At 39.4% G+C, this 22920-nt stretch overlaps 1 long non-coding RNA gene across 1 annotated transcript; it reads left to right on the top strand.

The window, feature by feature from the left end:
• The first annotated feature begins 2545 nt into the window (after positions 1 to 2545).
• On the top strand, positions 2546 to 6991 carry LOC129010386 (uncharacterized). Its single transcript, XR_008492988.2, has 3 exons — positions 2546 to 2904; positions 3193 to 3276; positions 6779 to 6991. It is a non-coding gene; the product is annotated as an uncharacterized LOC129010386 (long non-coding RNA).
• The last annotated feature ends 15929 nt before the right edge of the window (positions 6992 to 22920 follow it).

Below are 22920 nucleotides of genomic sequence, written 5' to 3'. Positions count from 1 at the left end.
GAGGACTTGCTCATAAATTATTTGCCTAGGTCAATGTCCACAAGAGTTTTTCCTAGGTTTTCTTCTAGGGTTTTTACTGTTTCAGGTCTTAAATTTAACTCTAATCCATCTTGAGTTAATTTTGGTATATGGTGAAAGAAAGGGGTCCAGTTTCATTCCTCTGCATGTCTATCCACTTTGTCCAGCACCATTCATTAAATAGAGTGTCTTTTCCCATTATATATTTTTGTTGTCATTGTCTAAGATCAGTTGGTTGTAGGTATGTGGCTTTATTTCTGGATACTATTTGCAATACCCTTCAGCTACAGGAATAAGTAAAAAAGTACAAACCAAAAGCCGCAACATTTCCTTACTAAATTAGCTAAAACTCTTTCAATACTCATTGTTGAAGAAACAGACAGAAAAAAATTCATACCACAGTATCAATGGTTGTCTAGGTATTGGAATTTTTTTGTTACATTCTCCTGAAATTTTCTAATGTTCCTCGATAAGCATGTATTACCTTTATAATCAGAAAAATAAACTTTAAAAAATCAAGTGGGCTTTGGATGCCATGTGTAACTTCATCTGTATACAGTATAAAGACATAGGTATGGAATAAAAACACATTAAGGAAGAGATAATGAAGTGCAAATACAAGTGAGTTTTAAAAAGAAAAAGAATTACCACAAAGAAATTAGAGCAAGGGCAAAGATTTAGCTATAAGGATTTTCATTTCCCCACTGCAGCACTAATTGAGAGCAAAAACGGCCAGGCCAGTGACAGGTAATCATAGCTATTTGGGAGGCTGAGGTAGGAGGACTGCCTGAGCCCAGAAGTTCAAGACCAGCCTGTGTGATACAGCAAGACACCTCCTCCTCAAAAAAAAGGGGCAGCGGGGGAAGACATCAATTGTTTAAATATCCAACAAGAGGTATAATGGAATATATACAACCATGTTAAGTGTCTTTTTTAAACAAAATATGTTCATTAAAATTTTTTGGGAGTTTTGTTTTTTTTTTTTTTTTTTTGAGCCAGAGTCTTGCTCTGTCACCCAGGCTAGAGTGCAGTGGCACCATCCCGACTGACTGCAACCTCTGCCTCCTGGGTTCAAGCGATTATCCTGCCTCAGTGAGTCGGGATTGTGCCATTGCACTCCAGCCTGGGCGACAGAGCAAGACAACAGCTCAAAAAAAAAAAAATTTCAGGCTGGGTGCGGGTGGCTCAAGCCTGTAATCCCAGCACTTTGGGAGACCGAGGAAGGCAGATCACTTGGGATCAGGAGTTCGAGACCAGCCTGACCAACATGGTGAAACCTCATCTCTACTAAAAATGCAAAAATTAGCTGGCTGTGGTGGCGCCACCTATAATCCCAAGCTACTCAGGAGACTGAGGCAGGAGAATTGCTTGAGCCCAGGTGGCAGAGAGGTTGCAGTAAGCCGATACTGGGCCACTACACTCCAGCCTGGGCAACACAGTAAAACTTTGTCTCAAAAAAAAAAGTTTTTTAAGTTCCAAACTAGCATATACAGTATGATTCCATTTTGAATTTGTACTTACTATAATTCATAGACAGGGTCTGGAAGACTCCTACAAAGTATTCACATTGGTTGTCCTTAAATGGGTAGGATTTGGAGGTTTTGTGTTTTGGGGGTTTTTTTGGCCTTCATTTTCTAAAGCAAAAATAATTGCTTTTTTAATGGGAACTAAATTATTTAAAATTGCATAAATCTATCACAGTAACAAATAAATTACATATAATTGTAAAGAGTTTACCACCTTTCAGCTGTGAAAGTTGATCATATAAATCGAGTCACTGTTGTCATACCAGTTAAAGAGTGAAGAGGCCAGAGAGAAAAAACATTCAGGTCACAAATATCACTTGAAAAATATAATTCTCTACAGGCCTGGCTGCTGAAACTGCCTGCTAACACTTAAAACCAATTTAATCTAAAGGCTACTAAGACAGCCTGCTACAATTCTAAGACTAATTTTACCCACCACTGTCACTCAGTAATCAGTTTGCCAACCCCACCAAAACATTAATAGTGCCAGTAAACTCTCTTGGAGACCAATACGTAACATTTCTCCTTCTTATAAAATCTCTAACCTCTTCACTCTTCAGACATCCCGAAGACCACCCCAGTCTACATATATGCCCCAAATTACTATTTTCTTCCCAAATAAAGCATTCTAATTTCAAAGATTCATCTCTATATTCTGACTTCACAGCTTTTAACACTTAATGCCGTTTTTTAGTTGACAAATAAAAATTATATTTATAGTATACAACATGTTTTGAAATATATATACATTGTGGAATGGTTAAATAAAGCTAACATATGTACCCTTCGGCTTTTTAAAAACTAACGTCCAATTCATCCAATTCCGTGAGAGTAAAGCCTTTGCTTAGCTTTCCAGTCCTGTTAAACGGGGGGAAACAACAAAAGGGTCCTCAGGACTCTGCCCAAGAATACGCCACACTCTGTCTGGCAAAGCCACACAGCCAGAAAACGCCAGGTGACGGGCAGGCAGATACTTCCGCAAGAAGTCAGCCCTCGGAACCCGGAAGTGAAGCGTTAAGACGCACAGTGTTCCGGGAGGAGTTACGGAGGCGGGATTGTGGTTGTTGGCTGTTACCAGGACAACCGGAGGCGATTGACCGTTATCTGCGATTTGGAGCCGTTAGCGGGAGAGGCAGAGACGTTCAGAGGTCTTTTAGGATGCGCTAAAGGGTCGTGAGGGCTCTCTTAAGATTTTCTTCACAAGAGGTTATCCAGTCGTGCCCCGCGGCCCAGCCGCTGGCCCCGGGGATCTGAGTCGTACCCTCTTGTTTTTCTCTGAGTCAGTCTTAAGGTGAAATGAAGTGTGGCCCAGTGGCTCCTCACTGTCGCTTCTCTAGTTTTCTGCCTCGTTTTAGAAAATGTAAGTTGAGAATTTCTAATTTACATCGGGATGTGTTCTAATGCGCTTGTTTTTAAAATTGTGGAAAATTTTTAAAATTTTAAAAATCTCACCAGTCATCCAGCTACCCAGAAGTAACAACATTTTCATGCATTACCTATTAATTTTTTTCTCTGCATATTTTTTCATGGTTGAGATAATTTAGGGAAAACCATTTTGTGTCCTGCATATATGGATGAATACAATATAATTTTGGTATTAATATCATAGCAACAAAGAAGGCATTGAAGACTTTAAATCTGTTTACAGTGAATTGAAAAGACAGGATGAAGTGGACACAGCAGGTGAAGACAATTCTTTCAAGAAGTTTGGCTGTCAAGGAAAATAGAGAATGTGAGTAGCCAAAGCAGAATGACAGGTGAAAGAAAGAAATTGGGAGCCAGACAATACAGCCCGACAGTTTACGCCTGTATTGATGTCCCACCTCTTTCATAAAAGATTGAGTATGCTTGGGGAAAAAAAAAATACACACTATAATAGGAGAAAATGATGAAGAGAAACCGAGGCAAAGGTAATTGGAAAACAAAATAAAGCCAGGGGTATATTAATACCCCAAAACTTCATACCAAAAGGTCCGTGTAATTACTAGAGAGGTGCCACAAATTGGGCTCTGAGGTTCCTAGCAACTAAACCAAAGGGAAAATATAAGTTTAACATAATCCATATGAGGGAGGGGGCCTAATGGCATATTATAGAATCCTCTTACACATTAGCTGTATGAAATTGATTGGGTAATGTAAGCTCTTTAGACCTAATTTCTCCGTCTCTTGAAGAGTGGGGAGAAGAAGAAGGAGACTGTTAGACGAGTTGATCTTTTAATATCTCTTCCACTACTGACAGCCTATGGTCATATAGGCCAGAGATGGCAAACTCAAGATGCCTAAATTAGGGTCTAAGAAAGTTTCATAAGTGAGGAAATGGACTGAATGTGACAAAAGCAAGGAGTGATAGAGATTAGAACGTTAGAGTTGATTGAGCTGTCCCATCTAAAACTCCAGCCAATTCTTGCAAAAATAAGGACTCAGTGTTGCCAGATGTTCTGATTTTTCAGGAGAAACAGGAAAATCATATTTTTGATAATATTACACAAAACAAACAAAACACCTCTACTAGCTAGATACAATTCATGGGTCACTAATTTTCAACCTCTGCTGTAGGTGAAAGGACCTCAACAAAAGGGATAATTGCTTGAATTAAAGAATTAAATATGAAGAAAGAGGAAGAAGTCAGAATACCAAGATTTCCCCTTGGTAATAAGAAGGAGTTAGTAACATTGATACTAAAATCAGCAGAAGGTTTGGGGAGAGAAGGTGCTTTATTGTGAGTTTCTTGAACATGGGGCAAACTTATTTATGTGTATCCATAGCACATGAATCCAATTCAGCTGCTGGATTTGAGAAATCTGTGGGATTTATCAGGGGAAAGGGTGCAGGAATGTAGGTCAGGAGTTTGGGGAAAGAAGATGAAAAAGGAGTTTAAGATGTAAGATTCATTCTTTCAATAAAGTTTTATTGATTATATATCACAATATGTATTTTCACGAGACTCTCAACTGTCTGAGGGCAGAAAGCACGGTTTTTTTTTAACCACTTACCCAGCTCCTAGCACAATACATAGTCAGTACTTATGTATGTTGAATAAACAAATGAAAAAATACAAAATGCTGTGCTTTACAGTATAGGAGATGCACAGTTGAATTAGAAAATCTTAAGGGAACAAGAAACACTGGGGTCTACTTGAGGGTGGAGGATGGGAGCATGGAGAGGAGCAGAAAAAATAACTATTGAGTACTAGGCTTAATACATGGGTGATGAAATAATCTTTGCAACAAACCTTCATGTGTACCCCCAAACCTAAAATAAAAGTTTAAAAAGAAGAAAATCTTCTTAAAGAAGTTATAGAGCAGGGGCCCCATCTCCTTAAAAAAAAAAAAAAAAAGAAAAAGGAAAAGCGACTTTATAGGCCAGAAAGTAAGCTCTTACACATAAGGAGCTAATGCAAGTTTTAAAGTAGTGCCATTTAAAAAAAAAAAAAGTACCATGGGATTCAGAAGGGAAAGATCTTTTTATAAGAAGTTAAGCTCTGTCTTTCTAGATAGTGGATAGTTAGGATTAGATCACACAGGTGTTGGGAGAGGAACTGATCAGAAGCAGTTAAATAGAAGATGTAGGCTGGGTGCGGTGGCTCACGCCTGTAATCCCAGCACTTTGGGAGGCTGAGGTACATGGATCACTTGAGATCAGGAGTTTGAGACCAGCCTGGCCAACATGACAAAACCCCGTCTCTACCAAAAATACAAAAATTAGCCGGGTGTGGTGGCGCACACCTGTAATCCAAGCTACATGGGAGGCTGAGGCAAGAGAATCACTTGAGCAGGGGAGGCAGCCACTGCCCTCCAGCCCAGGCAGCAGAGTGAGACTCTTGTCTCAAAAAAAAAAAAAAAAAAAAAAAAAAAGTGTATACCCTTCTTTTGAAAGTATTTGAAACTGCCAAAAAAAAAAAAAAAAAAAAAAGAGTGAATAGTGAAACAGTTTGAAGCCACAACCTTGAGAATCACCCACATATAAAGAAGGTGAAGAAGAAAAACCAACAAAGTAAACAGAGAAAAAGTCATCAGAAAGCTAAGAGAAACATCAGGAGAGTGGGTTTCATAGGAACTAAGATTCCAGGTTTCAAGAAGGAAAGTTCAGTCAATATTGTCAAATACTACAGAGACAGCAAGCCATCAAGGAGGGTCCAGGTTCATTGGATTTGATGATTAAGGAAATCACTGATGACTTTAAACAATTGGCCAATGAATATAAGAAGAGGAGCTGTAAAAAGCAGTAGAATTGAGAGGCTTGTTGATTTGTTTAGGGAGGTGGGGAATGGGGTTCCTTAGGAGCAGGGGAAAAAAATAGAAGACAAAATTAAGCTGCAAAACAGGACAAATTTATGAAGCAAGATTTTGGAGAATCTAAGCAGTGATGAGATCAAGAAATGAAGGAAGAGTAACATCAAGAATAAGCATTATAATTCTGACAAATAGTGTTCAATTACAAGTAACTTTTTAATATCTATCATCATGTTTTCCTGCCCAATGGCCTGGTTTCTTTTCACCTTTAGCCCTAAAATAACTTCATAATCTAAAAAATAGTATTAGAACTTCAACTTAGTAATGTTTCCTAATGTTGCTTTTAAATCCTCTTTTTATAAACAGGTATTATCAGCAGGGCGTTGTGGCTCACACCTGTAATCCCAGCACTTTGGTAGGCCAAGGCAGGCAGAATAGGTATTATGGTGTATAATTCCTGATTTTTCGGTTGCTCCATGTCCCTTTCAGGAAACCACCACTCACCAGCCTTAGCTGGTTCAAGTGAAGCTGATTCCCAACTGCCCACACTGCCCCCATTCCTACACTTGATTCAAACCTGACCAGTGACAACCATCATTGGTACTTTTGCTGGCACTATTTATTTATATATATATATTTTTGAGACGGAGTTTCACTCTTGTTGCCCAGGCTGGAGTGCAATGGCACAATCTTGGCTCACCACAATCTCGGCTCACCGCAACCTCCGCCTCCCAGGTTCAAATGATTCTCCTGCCTCAGCCTCCCAAGTAGCTAAGATTATAGGCATGCACCACCACACCCAGCTAATTTTTTATTTTTAGTAAAGACAGGGTTAATTCATGTTGGTCAGGCTGGTCTCGAACTCCCAACATCAGGTGATCCACCCACCTCAGCCTCCCAAAGTGCTGGGATTACAGGCATGAGCCACCGCACCTGGCCTGCTGGCACTATTAAAAAAAAAAAAAAAAAAAAAACCTCTCTCCCTCTGATGTTACATTGCAGGTGCTAAAGACCATACAGACAAGAGCAGACAGGCCACCTTTGCAACCACATGGAGGTTTGTCTGATATTGAAGCTAAAGAAGCTAAGCTGGAAGACAGAGAGACCAAGTCCTGATGACATTGTTTGAACCCAGAGATCCATACATGCCTGAAAACTAGTTTTACCACTGGACTTATCCGTTGAATGAGCCAATAAACTGTCTTTTATACTTAACCTTGGGTTTTACCTGGATTTTTGTCATTTACAGCTCAAAATATTCTAATATAGAAGTATACATCATTAAATCAACATTATTTCTTTTTTTCTCTGTCTTATTTTAAATGTAACTCTATAAGGTACTCTAAAAGTATTCTACAGTCTCACTAAGTTAATCTGCAAATTTGGTAAAATTCCAATATTAATCCCAAAAGTATTTTAAGAGCTTGTTTTTGTTGTTTTCTTGTTTGGGACTAAACAGAATTACTCCAAAATTCATTGAGAGGAAAAAAAAAACATGAAAAAGAAAACAAGAAAATAGAATTCATAAAGGGAAATTGTATTACATAATAAAGCATAAAACAAGAATAATAAACATAGAGTGGTAATGGAATAAATAAACAGTCATGGAACAGAATTCAAAGCCTGAATATATCTAAGAGCACTTACCAAATTTAATATGTAGTACATCAAGAAAAGATGAATCCAGTAAAGTATATAAGTACATTGAGCTAGATTTAGAGGAGAAAGATAATTAGATCCTTACCTTATTCCCAGAATAAATTTCAAATGGATTTGTGACTTAAGTGTAAAAATTGAAGCCAGATTCTCAATATACATTGATTGGCATATAATTGGCACAGTCTTTAGCAATATCAATTAAATGTTAAATATAATAACTTTGAACACAGCCTTTCAATTCTAGAAATATATCCTACAGAAACAAAATGTATGTATAAATATAGGTAATGCAGTATTGGCATATCAAAAGTAGGACACATATGAAATAGGATGTGGAATACCTATATCATGGATTCACAAGGTGGCAACATTGCAACAAGGAGGAGAAAATTGATTCTTGAAGGAAATTTTTTTTTCTAAAGCATAGATATGTGTAAAGCATATAAACAAATATACAGTATATATGTGGTATTGAAACTTCATGGGTGAGTAATAATTAAGAAAAAAATGTCTATGCTGGGTGCAGTGGCTCACGCCTGTTATCTCAACACTTCGAAAGGCCGAGGTGGGTGGATCATGAGGTCAGGAGTTCAAGACTAGCCTGTCCAAGATGGTGAACCCACAACTGTACTAAAAATACAAAAATTAGCCGAGCATGATGGCAGGCGCCTGTAATCCCAGCTACTCAGGAGGCTGAGGCAGGAGAATCGCTTGAACCTGGGAGGTAGAGGTTGCAGTGATCCAAGATCACGCCACTGCACTCCAGCCTGGGTGACAAAGTGAGACTCCATCTCAAAAAAGAAAAAAGAAAAAAAGTCTAAAAGGCTGAGAAAAACTGTGGTATGCAATTCAATACCATGTTAAAAAGAATGAGTTAGATTTGTATGTTGACAAAAGAGGATGTCCCAAGATGCATTGCTTTTAAAAAACAAGTTGTAAAATAATATGTATAATATGGTTCCTTTTTTAATAATTAATATATGTTGATACAAACAAAAAAGTATTGATGGTGTTTTTCTCTGGGGTTAAAATTAATGTTTAATTCTATATTAAGTAGAGGGGTCCAGCCAGAGGAGGGTTGGACCAGGGACCCCTAACTTGATGTAAGTACTACAATATAATTCCCACAGTCTGAGTTTTGCAGATCACATCCCCAAGGTGTCATTAAATAAGGGTTTTTTATTCCCTCTATTTCCTGTAAATTGATGTTTAGATCTAGGAGCCTGATCAGATTCAGGTTCAAAAATGTTGGTAGTATTTCATAAGTGACTTTGTGTGCGCCCATCAGGAGGCACATAAAATCTATCACTTTTTAATTGAGTTATAATTAAAATACCCAGATCGTAACTGCTCAATGAGTTTTCACAATTGCATGCAGCCATGTAGCTTCCTCCAAAAACAAGATACAGAATATTTCCTTCACTCCAGAAAGTTCTCTCATGGGTCTTTATAGTCAGTTCCTGTCCAGGCCCAGAGCCAACTATTTTCTCATTTCCATCACCATAGATAGTGTTTTAGTTCATTTATGCCACTATCACAAAATACCCTAGACTGGGTAATTTATAAATAATAGAAATTTATTTATCACAGTTCCAGAGGCTGGGAAGTCCAAGATCAAAGCACCAGCAGGTTCAGTGTCTGGTAAGGGCTTGTCTCTGCTTCCAAGAGTAGTTCTTTGTTGCTGCATCCTCACCTGGTGAAAGAGGCACCGTGTTCCCACACGGCAGAAGAGACGGAAGGACCAGGCAGCTCGCTGAAGCCTCTTTTATTAGGGCACCAATCCCATTCACAAGGGCAGAGCACTCATGACTTACCCACTTAACAAATGGCCCCACCTCTTAATAACAACACAATGGAGATTAAATTTCAACATGAATTTTAGAGAGACATAGGCATTTAAACCATAGCAGGCCAGACACGGTGGCTCATGCCTGTAATTCCAACACTCTGGGAGGCCAAAGAGAGTGGATCACTTGAGGTCAGGAGTTCGAGACCAGCCTGGCCAGCACGAGGAATCCCCGCCTCTATAAAAATACAAAAATTAGCCAGGCGTGGTGGCACACCCCTGTAGTCCCAGCTACTCAAGAGGCTGAGGCACAAGTATCGCTTGAACCCAGGAGGCAGAGGTTGCAGTGAGCCAAGATTGCACCCCTGCACTCCAGCCTGGGTGACAGAGTGAGACTCTGACTCAAAAAAAAAAAAAAAAACCATAGAAGATAGTTTTGCCTATTCTTAGACTTCCTATGAATGAAATAATACAGTATGTAGTCCTTTATGTCTAGTTTCTTTAACTCAACAAAATGTTTTTTAAATGTATCCATGTTGTTGCATATATGAATGCACTAGTTCATCCTTTTTATTGCTGAGTTATATTCCATTATGTGAATATACCATAATTTGTTTATCCATTCTCCTTTTCATAGACATTTGGGGTGTTTCCAGTTTGAACTGTTTGGGAATAATAGTTTGGGAATAAAGCTGCTATGAACTTTTTGTTTTTCTTTTTCAGAGACAGGGTCTCGCTCTGTCACCCAGACTAGAGTGCAGTGGCGCCATCCTGGCTCACTGAGCCTCGATGTCCTGGGCTCAAGTGATTCTCCCACTTCAGCCTCCAGAGTAACTGGGACTACAGGTGCAAAACACCCCACCTGGCTAAATTTTTTAATTTTTTTATACAGACAGGGTCTCACTATGTTGCCCAGGCTGGAATTTTTTAGTATTTTTGTAGAGAAGGGGTCTCTCTATATTGTCCAAGCTGGTCTCAAACTTCTAGCTTCAAGTGATCCTCCCACCTTGCCCTCCCAAAGCACTGGTATTATAGGTGTGAGCCACTATGCCCAGCCCTGAACATTCTTATGCACATCTTTTTGTGGGCATTTTAATTTCTTCTCAGTAAGTACTTGGAAGTAAAAATGATTATTTAACTTTAAAAGACACTGTCAAACAGTTCAAAGTGGTTGTATCATTTTTAATTTCCAACAGCAATGTATGAAAGTCCTAGGTGCTCCACATTCCGGCGAAATTTAGTGTTGGTGGTCTTTTATATTTGGGGTTGGTGTGTGTGTGTGTGTGTGTGTGTGTGTGTGGTGTATGTGCTGTTAGCAGTTATTATCATTACTTACATATATGAATCATGGTTTTAAAAATGGTGATATTCTAATTCTATCATCCATATAGTTGCTGAAATGCTTTTATAAAAAGAAGCTTCCCTCCAACATATATTTGGTTTCCTTAAAATACAGTTTATATGGGAAAGGCAAGATTCATGCTTAATTCTTTCCCTTTATTTAACAATTATCAAAATAATGAGTTGGTTTCCTCATATCCATCAAAGATTACTAGTGAGAGTTGTGTCAGTTTTAAAGAATTTAAGACTTTAAATATAGGCCAGGCATGGTGGCTCACGCCTATAGTCCCAGCACTTTGAGAAACCAAGGCGGGCGGATTGCTTGAGCTCCGGAGTTCAAGGCCAGCCTGAACAACATAGCGAAAACCCATTTCCACAAAAAATACAAAAATTAGCCAGGTATGGTGATTCACGCCTGTAGTCCCAGATACTCTGGAGTCTGAGATGGGGGGACTGTTTGAGCCCAGGAGGTCAAGGCTGCACCACTGCACTCAGTGGAGCAAAACCCTGTCTCGAAAAAAAAAATTTGAAATAGAGGTTGAGCATTCCTAATCCAAACATCTAGATTCCAAAATCTGAAACGTTTTTAGCACCAACATGATTCCACAAGTGGAAAACTCAACACCTGACCACACGTGACAGGACACAGTGGAGACTGAAAGCAGCCATGTTGGCTGTCACTGTTGTTTTCCAGCTGACACAGTTGTTCTGGTGATGCTACCATGCTGTTTAGTTACCCTGAACACAGTAGTTTTTCACTGGATTAATAATGGTGGGTCATACTTTTTACTGTTAGGCACTTATGTGTGAACAAGTGTAAGAAAATGTTTGCTTATCAGTAGCATATAAATTCAGAGTCAGGAATAATGGTGATGTCAAACAACCACAGATTGTCCACATCGGTGACTGAGATAGTGACACTTTTGCTTTCTGATAGTTCAGTCTACACAAACTTTGTTTCATGCACAAAATTACTTAAAATATTGTGTAAAATTAACCTTCAGGCTGTGTATATAGCTGTATATGAAACACAAATGAATTTTGTGTTTAGATTTGGGTCCGATCCCTAAGATATCTCATTATGTATATGCAAATATTCCAAAATCCAAAAAAAATCCAAAATCCAAAACACTTCTAGTCCCAAGCATTCTGGATAAGGCATACTGAGGCTGTATATTTGATGTGTTTAATCCATTTCAATTATCATTCTCATTGATGTTGAAATTGTCCCATCTTTAGCCAATGGGAATCTTCTCAAAGTAACCTCTGAGTTCTTTGACATGACTATAAAAGCTTTTGATGGCTTCCTTGCCTTCTAAATAGCAAGAGATGTTCCAGACTCATCTTCAACATTTCCTGCCTCAGATGTGGAATCAGCATGTCTCCAAGGAACCCTAATTCTTCTCAGTGGGAAATGGTATTTTAGAGGCCACAATCTAGAATGGATGCTTATTCCTACTGGGTCATTCATGACCAGTTCATTGTTTCTAGACCTTTGCAGTGGGTGGAGCTAGGAAATGTTGTTGTTTTAAAGATATAAAACAACATGAGTTTTATTGCTGTATCCAATTCAAGACCAGGGCTAGCTTCATCAGCCTCACATCTGTATCTCCTTTTCCCCTGTGCCTATTTATTTTTCCCATCATGAATAGTCTCAGAATAACAGTCTTCACAGCACCGCCACAATATGATCACTGAACATAGTTTGGGTTTTTTGTTGTTGTTTTGGGGGGACTTTTTTGCAATTATTTTTCTGATTAGGGTATATTCCAGTAGGGATGTATAGTCAATTACTATGTTTTAAAGTCATTTGGAGGCCAGGTGCAGTGGCTCACACCTATAATCTCAGCACTTTGGGAGGCCAAGCTGGGCAGATCACTTGGCGTCAGGAGTTCAAGACCAGCCTGTTCAACATGCTGAAACCCCATCTCTGCAAAAAATACAAAACTTAGCCGGGCAGAGTGGCACATGCCTATAATCCCAGCTACTTGGGAGGCTGAAGCAAGAGAATTGCTTGAATCCAGGAGGCGGAGGTTTCAGTGAGCCAAGATTGCGCCACTGCACTCCAGCCTGTGTGACAGAGCAAGACTCCATCTCAAAAAAAATAATAATAATTAAAATAATAATAATAATGTTACTTGGAAAAGTTTATCATGTGTGATTATGCCACTAGCTCAGTACACAGGCTGATGTGCTTGATTTTGATTTCAATTTTTAGGGGTTGCATTTTTAGTTTTAATTGTTTTATAATTATATAAATTATTTGTGTGGTTCTAAAGTCTATAAAACAAGGTCTATTTGAGAAAAATCTAGCTTCTACTTCATTCCATAAATGTGTCCCCATTTCTTATTATATAAATGGCCATTTACTTTTATGGCTAGTCATTCCATTTTTTAAAGTATAAGCAATATTTCAGATATATGTATATATGTCCATCCTCTCTTTAAATATAAATGGCACCGGGTGCGGTGGCTCACGCCTGTAATCTCAACACTTTGGGAGGCCAACGCAGGCCGATCACGAGGTCATGAGTTCAAGACTAGCCTGGCCAAAATACTGAAACCCTGTCTCTACTAAAAATACAAAAAATTAGCCGGGCGTGGTAGTGGGCGCCTGTAATTCCAGTTACTCAGGAGGCTGAGGCAGGAGAATCACTTGAACCTGGGAGGCGGAGGTTGCGGTGAGCCAAGATCATGCCATTGCACTCCAGCCTGGGTGACAGTGCTAGACTCTGTCTCAAAAATAAATAAATTAATTAATTAATTAATTTTAAAAATGGCAGCAGACTATGCACTCAATTCACTCATTTAAATTACACAATTCAATGGTTTTTAGTATATTCACAAAGCTATGCAACCATTGCAACAATCAATTTTCAAACATTTTCATTACCCAAAAAGATATTCCCACCAGCAGTGTGGTTTCCAATTTATCTGAATCCTTGACCCCATTTATTACTGTCCATTTTCTTTATTATAGCCATCTTAGTGGAAATGAAGTGGGATCTCATTGTGGTTTGGTTAGCATTTCCCTAATGGTCTATAATATTGATATGGTTTGGCTCTGTGTCCCCACCCAAATCTCATCTCAAATTGTAATCCCCACATGTCAAGTGAGGGACTTGGTGGGAGGTGTTTGGATCATGGGGGTGGTTTCCCCAATGCTGTTCTCTTGATAGTGAGTGAGTTCTCACAAGAGCTGATGGTTTTAAAGTGTGGCACTTCGTCGCTCTCTCTCTCCTGCTGCCATGTGAAGAAGGTACTTGCTTCTCCATTCACCTTCTACCATGATTGTAAGTTTCCTGAGGCCTCCCCAGCCGTGCAAAACTGTGAGTCAATTAAACCTTTTTCTTTATAAACTACCCAGTCTCAGGCAGTTTCCTTATAGCACTGTGAAAACGGACTAATACAAATATGGAGCATCTTTCATGTGCGTTTTGGCCATTTGTATATCTTCTCTTTGAAGAAATGTCTGTTCAGATCCTTCACCCATTTATCAATTGAGTTATTTGTCTTTTTATTGTTGTTTTAAGAGTTATTTATATTTTTTGGATATGTCTCATCAATATTTAATTTGCAAATATTTTCTCACATTCTATTGTCTTTTCTTCTTTTCTTTTTTTTTTTTTTTTGAGACGGAGTCTCGCTGTGTCGCCCAGGCTGGAGTGCAGTGGCATGATGTCAGCTCACTGCAAGCTCTGCCTCCCAGGTTCACACCATTCGCCTGCCTCAGCCTCCTGAGTAGCTGGGACTACAGGCGCCCGCCACCACTCCTGGCTAATTTTTTTTTTATATTTTTAGTAGAGACAGGGTTTCACCGTGTTAGCCAGGATGGTCTCGATCTCCTCCTTGTGATCCACCCGCCTCGGCCTCCCAAAGTGCTAGGATTACAGGCGTGAGCCACTGAGCCCCGCCCCTATTGTCTTTTCTTGATGGTGTCCTTTGGAGCACAAAAGATTGGGGTTTTAAGGTAGTTTATTTTAATTTTGATCAAGTCCAATTTATCTGCTTGTTCATTTGTCACTTCTGGTGCTGGCATCACGTCTAAGAAGGCTTTGCCTAACCCAACATCACAAAGATTTACTCCCACATTTTATTCAAGATTTTCATAGTACTATTTCTACATTTAAGTCTATGATCCATCATTATGAGTTAATTTTTGTCTATGGCATGAGGTAGGGATCTAACTTTATTCTTTTGTATGTGATATTTAGTTGTCCTAGCACCATTTGTTGAAAAGACTATTCCCTTTTTTCTCTGATGTAATTGTGTTGGCACCATTATTTAAAAAAACAGCCACAAATATAATAGTTTAATATAATATAAAAACAAATATAATAGTTTTTATAGAGATTGTGTTTAATCTGTAAGTCAATTTGGGGAGTATTGTCATGTTTGCAACATTAAATATTCCAATCCATGACCATTAGATGTCTTTCCATTTATTTATGTCTTCGTTAATTTATTTTAACCATAATCTTTTAATTCCTTTTTTAGTTTTCAGAGTACAAGTTTTGTACTACTTTTTGCTAAATTTATTCCTAAGTATTTCTTTTTTTGCTGCTAATGTAAATGAAATTGTTTTCTTCATGTCATTTTCAGATTTCTCCTTCATTTTTTGTCTTGTTTTGTTTTTGTTTTGTTCTTTAATAGGTTTTATTTTTTAGAGCAGTTTTAGGTTCACAGCAAAACTGAGCAGAAAAGTAAAGAGAATTCCCATCTGCCTCCTGTCCCCACACATGCATAGCCTCCTCCACTATCAACATCCCACACCAGAGTGGTAGGTACATTTTTTTACAACTGATGAGCCTATGTATCATTATCCATCATTTGCATTAGGGTTCACTCTTGGGGTTGCACATCCTTTGAGTTTTGACAAATGTATAATAACATGTCCACCATTACAGAATAGTTTCACTGTCCTAGGCCAGGCTTGGTGGCTCATACCTGTAATCCTAGCACTTTGGGAGGCCAAGGTAGATGGATCACTTGAGGCCAAGAGTCCAAGACCAGCCTGGCCAACATGGAAAAACCCAGTCTCTACTAAAAATACAAAAAAATTAGCCAGGCATGGTGGCACGCACCTGTAGTCCCAGCTACTAGGGAGGCAGAGGCATGAGAATCACTTAAACCCGGGAGGTGGAAGTTGCAGTGAGCTGATATCACACCACTGCACTTCAGCCTGGACTATAGAGCGAGACTGTGTCTCAAAAAAAAAAAAACAAAGTATAGTTTCACTGTCCTAAAAATCCTCTGTGCTGCCTATTCATCCCTCCCTCCCCAATAACTACTGGCAAACACTGCTCATTTCACTGTCTTCATGGTTTTTCCTTTACCAGAATGTCATATAGTTGGAATTACACAGCATATACCCTTTTCAGCTAACTTCCTCTACTTAGTAATGTGCATTTAAGTTTCTGTTGTTGTTGTTAGTTGGTTGATTTGTTTTTTTGTTTGGGACAGGGCCTCACTCTGTCACCCAGGCCGGAGTGCAGTAGTGCTATCGTAGCTCACTGCTGCCTCAAACTGCTAGGCTCAAGGGATCCTCCCCCCTTGGCCTCCTGAGAAGCTGGGACCACAGGCACCCACCACCATGGCTAACTTTTCATTTTTTTGTAGAGACAAGGTCTCATTATGTTGCCAAGCTGGTCTCAACGTCCTGGACTGAAGCCATCCTTTCACCTTGGCCTCCCGAAGTGCTGGGATTACTGGCATGAGCCACCATGCTTAGCCACATTTAAGTTTACTCCATGTCTTTTCTTTTTTTTTTCTTTTTTGCGGACATGGGTCTCACTATGTTGCCCAGGCTGGTCTCAAACTCCTAGGCTCAAGCAATTCTACCACCTCAGCCTCCCAAAGTCCTGGGATTATAGGCATGAGCCACTGAACCCAGCCTACTCTGTGTCTTTTCACGTCTTGATAGCTCATTTCTTTTTAGCACTGAATACATTCCACTGTCTGGATCTACCACAGTTTAATTATTCATTCACCTACTGAAGGGCATCTTGGTTGCTTCCAAGTTTTGGCAATTATAAATAATGCTGCTATAAATATCCATGTGCAGATCTGTGTGTGGATGAAAGTTTTCAGCTCATTTGGGTAAATACCAAGGAGCATGATCGCTGGATTGTTAGTAAGAATATGTTTAGTTTTGTAAGAAACTGCCCAACTGTCTTCCAAAGTGGCTACACCATTTTGCATTCCCACCAACAATAAATGAGAGTTTTTCTTGCTCCACATCCTCACCCATATTTGGTATTTTCAATGTTTTAGATTTTGGCCATTCTAATAAGTGTGGCACTTCCTTGCTGTCTCTATCCTGCTGGTGTAGTGTGTAGTGATATCTCATTGTTTTAATTAGCAATTCCCTGATGACATATGATGTTGACCATCTTTATACCTGCTTATTTGTCATCTGTATATCTTCTTTGGTGAGATGTCTGTTCAGGTTCAAGTGTCTGTTCAAAAAAAATTTTAAATCAAATTGGTTTATTATTGAATTTTAAGAGTTCTTTGTTTACTTTGGATAACAGTCCATTTTCAGGTATGTCTTTTGCAAATATTTCTTCTAGTATGTGGCTTGTCTTCTCATTATCTTGACTTTCTTGGGTTTTTTTAACTTAAATCTAGACCGAAACATCATACCATAGTAGTAAATGTACGTCTCACTTCTCTTTACAACTGCAATTATTTTCTTTGTTTATAGCTTAAGTTTTTCAAAAGGATTGTATATTTGTATAATTTAACAAGAAGCTATTATGTATTTTGAAATAGATAAAATAATATGCCCATCAGATAATTACCTTCATTATGTTTTATGATGTGGCAAATATTGGTATATTTGAGATGCCAATAATTGCCTGCCTACCCACATCTTCTAAGAGAATTTGTTTTGTACACAGATTTTCTTTCCCTAAAGGATAATTTAGCCGGATGTAGTGGCTCAGACCTGTAATCCCAGCACTTTGATGGACGAATCGCTTTGAGCTGCTCAGGAGTTCGAGACTAGCCTGGGCAACATGGCGAAACCCCATCTCTACAAATACTGTAAAAACAGCCGGGCATGGTGGTTCATGCCTGTAGTCTCAAATACTCAGGAGGCTGAGGCTGAAGAATCGCTTGAGCCCAGGAAGCAGAGGTTACAGTGAGCTGAGATCACGCCACTGCACCCCAGCCTGGGCAACAGAGCAGACCCTGTTTCAAAAAAAAAAAAAAGATAATTTACTAGACCAAATAACCACTTATCATCACCATGACTGATCAGGCCAGGGAGTGCAACACTGCATTCAATACCATTCTCCCATTTTCCTTTTCCATCCTAATAGAAAAATTCCTTTGTTATCTTAGCCAAATATATTATGACAGGCTGAGCACCTTTTCAGCCTAAGAGGATGAACCTTGATTAGTCTAAGTCAACCATGATAATTGTCATTTGCCTTGCTTAATCTGCCAATGAGATGTAAGGGGAAGTTTGCTGGAGGCCTTCTGGGGACATTTTTCCCTGCCCTAAAAATGGAACACATAAGAACAGAAAACCAAACACCGTATGTTCTCACTCATAAGTGGAAGTTGAACATTGAGAACACATGGACACAGAGAGGGAAACAACACACACCAGGACCTGTTATGGGGTGAGGGGTGAAGGGTGAGGGGAGGGAACTTAGAAAACGGGTCAGTACGTGCAGCAAACCACCGTGGCACATGTATGTATACCTATGTAACAAACTTGCACGTTCTGCACATGTATCCCGTTTTTGTTTGTTTTTGGTTTTTTTTGAGAAATTTTTTTTTAAGTGGGACACATGACAAGGACAGTTCATTTTCTGTCTCCCAGTGTTGTCAACCCCTGTAATACCTGAAGCTATAACAGCCAACTTGGAATCATGAAAGAAACCAGCCTCAGTGGAAAGGCCAACCTGCTGAGGATGGCAGAGCAGAAAGATGGGAGACACCGGGGCCCCCAGGTAATGAGGTCACTGAAGACATGCCCTATCTCTAGATTGTTGTTATATGTGATAATAAATGCTTAAACAACTTTGGATTGGGCTTTTTATTACTTTTAGCCAAGAGCATCACAACTGATCAAATCAGATACCTAGCTCAAGGGTAACCAATCCCTAGGCCTGCCATTGGACACAGAAATATGCAAGGTGTCATTATTCACACTAATGCCAAAGCAGGGAGCTGAGGCCCACACATTTCTGCTTAAATCCAGAGCCACTCTTCAGCTCTAGTCTGTCTGATGCCTAATCCCAGTATGTCTCCTATTTGTCAAATGCCAGGAAAATTGGTCCCCCTTAGTACAATTATCACCTTTTGTTTGAACTAGCTTGAGTGGCTTATAACCAAATGAGTTTGATTAGAGCAATCTGGAAAAGTTAGTACCTTGGGAAATATCCTACTTTCTTTAAAAAAGAGATGACGCTTGTCACCTTTAGCCTGAAAGTCATAATAGATGCACTACGCTGCATTTTACTTTTTTAGCTACCCCTATAACAGACTGTCTTTTTGATGGGCAAATATGGACAGTCCATTTGATGGGCAAATATGGAATCTGGCCTAAAAACTTCACAGAAAATGTTATAGTATATTTTATATACTATGTTTTATATACTTTTCAGGAAGATATTTTAGTACATACGTGAATTATAGGTATTTATTTTGTTTTTGCTGAACCTTTTGAGGCTTATTGCAGAGATTATGACCCTTCTCTCCTAAGTACATCAGCATGTATGTACTTAGGAGAATATGAGAAACCAGCCTCAGTGGAAAAGCCAACCTGCTGAGGATGGCAGAGCGGAAAGATGGGAGACACCTGGGCCCCCAGGTAATGAGGTCACTGAGGACATGCTTTATCTCTAGATTATTGTTATATATGATAATAAATGCTTAAACAACTTTGGAAGTTGTTTAATATACATCCTATCTTCAAATTTCACTAGTTTTCCCAATATTATCCTTTATACAAATCTTTTTTTACAATCTAAAATCACATATTTCATGTAGTTGTCATGTCTCTTCAGTCTCTTTTAATCTGGAACAATTCTTGGCCTTGCTTTGTCTTTCATGACAGTGACATTTTTGAAGAATATAGGCCAATTGTTTTGTCCCCATTGTTTCCCTGTGATTCAATTAAAGTTATACATTTTTGGCAGAGACACTACATAAGCAATTTATGTTCATCACATCAGGACACACCTACAGTCAGTTTGTATTATTTGGGAGGATGTTGTTGACCTTGATCACTTGATTAAAGTGGTTTCCAGTAGATTTGTCCTCCTTTTTTCTCCTTGTATTTAATAAATAATCTGTAGGAATATACTTTGGGACTGTGTAAATATCCGCTTCTCCAATAAATTTTCTACCAACTTCCACATCCACTGACAATTCTTGCCTGAATAAATTACTACTATGGTCATTGTTGCAGGTGTGACTATCTAGGGCTAGTGGCGCAGGCTGTAAAGGAATTTACCAAGACAGCTGTAGGTAAAGAAGGCAGATTAAGACATGGCAATTGCGTTGCAAGGAGGCAACAGGCAGCACAGCAGAGAAGGAGTTCTGTGTGCAAAGCTCCTGCAAAGAGGCAAGGGCTGGAAGGAAGTTTTATAGGGCCATGCTGGAGGAGGCTACTTGCGGAACAGGTCGTTGTGCCACAAGGTCGTTGTGCCCTTGGGTTGTTTGATTAGCCATCTCTCAGAACAATTTTTCACTGTTCTTCCCCACCTGGGGCCCCTTTCCTTGCTGTTGCATACTTAACAGTACTCCACAGTAATTGCATAAATGGTGACTTTCTAACTCATCATTACTTCTACATTAGTTGACACCCTACTGTAAAAAGCCCTCCTTCTCCCTTCCCTATCTGCATTTGCTTGCTTGCTTGTTTTTTAGTGTCAGTATGAATTCATGGATTCTATTTTATTCAGTGGGATGTAATCCATTAATGTCACCACTTATTTTGATGCTCAAATTATCCCAGGTCTAGCCAGGGAAAGCCCATCAACTGGCTTCTGTGTCATTTTGACATAATTTCATGCTTTTTTAGCACTTCTTTACTTTCTGGCCTAGCAAGTTTTTCAGGCCCATGTTGCATTTTCCCTCCTCTAGCCATGAAAACAGTCCCATCTTCAAGAAGCCCTGGTTCCTTATAGCAGAGAATTATTTTTTGAAAACAAGATTTGGAAACCAAATCTCTTCATTGAAACTTGCTCTTTCAGCAAACATAGCTAGGATGTTGTTTCGTTTTGTTTGTTTTAAAAAGAGAGAGAAAAAAAAAGCATGAGTCTATGCCAATCCAGCACCACCACAAGGTTCTTCCTTACCTTTCCCCATTCCATATTGGAATCTCCCTCCTCTAAGCAAGGACTCTGGCTCCCAACAATTATTAATGTAATTATTTTCTCAGTACTATAATATACAAAAAATAATTTCAGAATTGCTACACCTGTGCCACCAATAACAATAAAGCTGTCAAGTAGAGCTCAAAATTTCTCACAGCTCTTTTGTTTTTAAACTCAGGATATATAGTCAAGATACTTTGTCCAAATGTTACTTGAATAAGTTGGGTTTCTTTTTCCTTCTGTGTGATTCTCCATTTTATGTACAGTTCAGTTTCTTTGTTTCTATTTGTATCCAATTTTAGGACTTCTTCCCCAAAATTGTTGATTATTTTATAAACATGTAAAGCATTAACATGATTCCAAAAGTCAAAATAATACACAAGTGGATTGGAAATGTGTCATTCTCTCTCCGTATTCCTTCCATTCTGTTCCCACTCTTCCCCTGCAAGTAACAAATTTCAGTCCTTTCTGTGTTGTCCTTCTAATATGTCTTTTTCTTAAAAGGAAGTAGATACATGTGTATTGTGTCTCCTTATTTCCTATCTATGGTAGTGGCATCCTATTATTCTCTTTTGCTCTTTGCTTTTTTCACTTAGCAGCAAAGCCTGAAAATCACTCCTTAAAAGCTGCCTAATATGCTATTATGTGTATGTAATGTAATATAATTTATTCACTCTGTATTCTTGTGTATACACATTTAGGTTATTTCCATTTTGCAATTACAAATAATACTGCATATAAAATCTTACACGTGTCATTTTATATTGTTGAAGATGTTTCTTCAGGTTAAATTCTTAGACGTGAGATCATTGAGGCTGAGCACAGTGGTTCATGCCTGAATTCCCAGCACTTTGGGAGGCTGAGGCAAGCAGATCACTTGAGGTAAGGAGTTTGAGACCAGCCTGGCCAACATGATGAAACTCGGTCCTACTAAAAATACAAAAATTCACCAGGCATGGTGACGCACAACTGTAATCCCAGCTACTCAGGAGGCTGAGGTAGGAGAATGGCTTGAACCCGGGAGGTGGAGGTTGCAGTGAGCTGAGATGGCACCACTGCACTCCAGCCTGGGCAACAGAGTAAGACTCCACCTCAAAAAGCAACAACAACAGAAAGAAGTAAGATCACTGGGTCAAAGGGTAAACTTATATGTAGTTTTCATAGATGTTGCCAAACTCTGGGGATTATGTCATTTTGTATTTAGTACCAGCAATCTATGAGAATGTCTGTTTTTCCATAGCCTACCTGACAAAGGTCACTGTGTTGTGTTTTTGGTTTGGTTTTTTTGGGGGGGAGTGGTTCTTTTTCTTTTGAGACAGGTTCCTGCTCTGTTGCCCAGGTTGGAGTGCAGTGGTTCAATTATAGCTCGCTGCAACGTCAACCTCCATGTCTCAAGCAATCCTCCCATCTCAGCCCCCCAAGTAGGTGGGACTACAGGTATAAGCTACCACACACCTGAATGATATAAAAAAAATAAAAATTGTAGAGACAGTGTCTTACTATGTTGCCCTGGCTGGTCTCAAACTGCTGGGCTCAAGCAATCCGTGTGCCTCAGCCTCCCAAAATACTGGTTTATAGGCGTGAGACACTGCACCCGGCCCACAGTGGGTTTTTTTGTTTGCTTGTTTCTTTCTTTCTTGAGACAGAGTCTCGCTCTGTTGCCCAGGCTGGAGGGCATTGGCACAATCTCGGCTCACTGCAACATCCGCCTCCCGGGTTCAAGCCATTCTACTGCTTCAGCCTCCTGAGGAGCTGGGGTTACAGGCACCACCACCACACCCAGCTAATTTTTGTATTTTTAGTAGAGACAGGGTTTCACCATGTTAGCCAGGCTGGTCTCGAACTCCCAACCTCTTGTGATCGGCCCACCTCGGCCTCCTAAATTGCTGGGATTACAGGTGTAAGCCACTGTGCCCAGCCACAGTGTTTTTTAAACTACTGGTTGAAGGAGTGGGTCGCCCCTCCACACCTGTGGGTGTTTCTCGTTGGGTGGAACAAGAGACTTGGAAAAGAAAAAGACA

This window comes from Pongo pygmaeus, chromosome 10 (assembly GCF_028885625.2).
Source record: "Pongo pygmaeus isolate AG05252 chromosome 10, NHGRI_mPonPyg2-v2.0_pri, whole genome shotgun sequence".
Lineage (NCBI taxonomy): Eukaryota > Metazoa > Chordata > Mammalia > Primates > Hominidae > Pongo > Pongo pygmaeus.
This window is presented reverse-complemented; position numbering and strand designations above follow the sequence as displayed.